The following is a 1,764-nucleotide window of genomic DNA, read 5'->3' on the forward strand; positions in this document are numbered from 1 at the left end:
CTTAGTCATGTTGGCCACATGACCCGGAAGCTGTCTGAGGACAAATGCCGGCTCCCTCGGCCAGTAAAGCGAGATGAGCGCCGCAACTCCAGAGTCGTCCGCGACTGGACCTAACAGTCAGGGGTTCCTTTACCATTACCATTAATCTAGCTGTAGATCAAGTCCCAAGATTCTTATTTCAAGTTGCAGAGGTAAACTTGAAACCTGACTGCAGTGTTGAGGCCCCAAATCCAGAAATGAGCAAAATCAAATCATGCACTTATTGTCTTAATAATGATATTATTCTTAAGCAAACCTTTCTAGATTTGGGGTATGTGTAGCAGAATGGGCAATCTAGGAACACACACAACACCTTTTGCCATTATGTCTTCAAATTTGTGCAATCATAATTGATAGAAATAACTACAATAATGCCCCAGTCCAATTGTCTTGGACATGTCTGTTGGGGGGTTTGACTTTCCCTCTTCAAGTCCTCAAACATGAAGGAGCTCTCTGGATTGAACGTGACCACGAAACAATCTCAGTCAAACAAACAACACACCCTCCTTCTTACATTTAAATACAGTATTGAAAACATATTACAAACATGGTGTGGTCCATAAACCTAGAATGAGTCACAGACAGAATGGGGCCTGGGAGTTTTTCTTCCTAAAACAGGAAGAGCCTCTGGGCAAATATTATCTAGGATGCTTTCTCAAAACAATGTGCTAATAAATGAATTCCAACTTCACAACACAATGGTGAGGGATGCTGACAGAACACTCTTCCCTGACAGCTTTGAGTTCTTGAATTTGACATGCAACCACGGGGGCGGGGGGGGGGCGAGTTTTCCATCTTATTTCTTGATTGTGGCATTATCTCTTAGCAGCTGCATGACAGGCAGTTGTAGCTTTTGCCAGTATGGAAACAGTATGGCTAGGAAAGGGGCAAACGTGAAAAATCTAATCTTTACTGAGACTATGTGTTTACTGCTCCAGCAGAATTGCGACTCAGTGCTTACAAAAACATTTCCTTGCTTTCGTTTGATCTCTACACTTTTCATGTAACCTTCCATATTACTTATGTTCATTGTCATAAATGTTCGCAGTCAATTCAACCCATTTCAGATGATCTGAAAGAGCAGAGAAGCCATATGCAGAAGCAGGGCCAGATTTAGGTTTGATGAGGCCCTAAGCTACTGAAGGTAATGGGGCACTTTATTCTTGGAAACTGTAGTTTGTTTCAAAAAAAAATGTTAACGGCGTACAATAATGCATTTAATCGTCTTTTTAAAAAGACAAGGACTGGCCCTTAAGTCAATCCATTTTAGTGCTGTAACCAGCCCTGGGAGACCTTAGGGTGAAGAGCAGCTAAACAGTAATAGTAATAATAGTAATAGTAATAATGATATTATTTGGAGGGGGGGTTGCCTCCGGGTCCAAAACGCCTTTGGGTTGTCTCCGGGCAAGCCTCGTCTCCATGCCTCAGTGGGGGAGCGGCGCGGGTGGGAGAGAACAGAGCTGCCATTGTTTTGTAATCCGCCCTTCTCGAGCGTTCGCCTTTCCTTGGCCTGGGAAGTAGGGTGGCCGTGAGATGGGCGCGGGGGGGGGGGAGCCCCTCTCCTTTAGCGCTGCCCGGGCTCTGAGTTCAAACTCTTCCTCTCGAGGAGCAACTCTTGGGGGCGGGGACCCTTCCTCCTCGGGGCGTGCAAGTAGGATGAGTAAGGCTTCGGTGCTGGGCGTTGCCGGGGAGAGCCCGGCCCCCTGTCCGTCAGGTGACTGCGGC

The sequence above is a fragment of the Podarcis muralis genome, chromosome 11 (assembly GCF_964188315.1).
Source record: "Podarcis muralis chromosome 11, rPodMur119.hap1.1, whole genome shotgun sequence".
NCBI lineage: Eukaryota > Metazoa > Chordata > Lepidosauria > Squamata > Lacertidae > Podarcis > Podarcis muralis.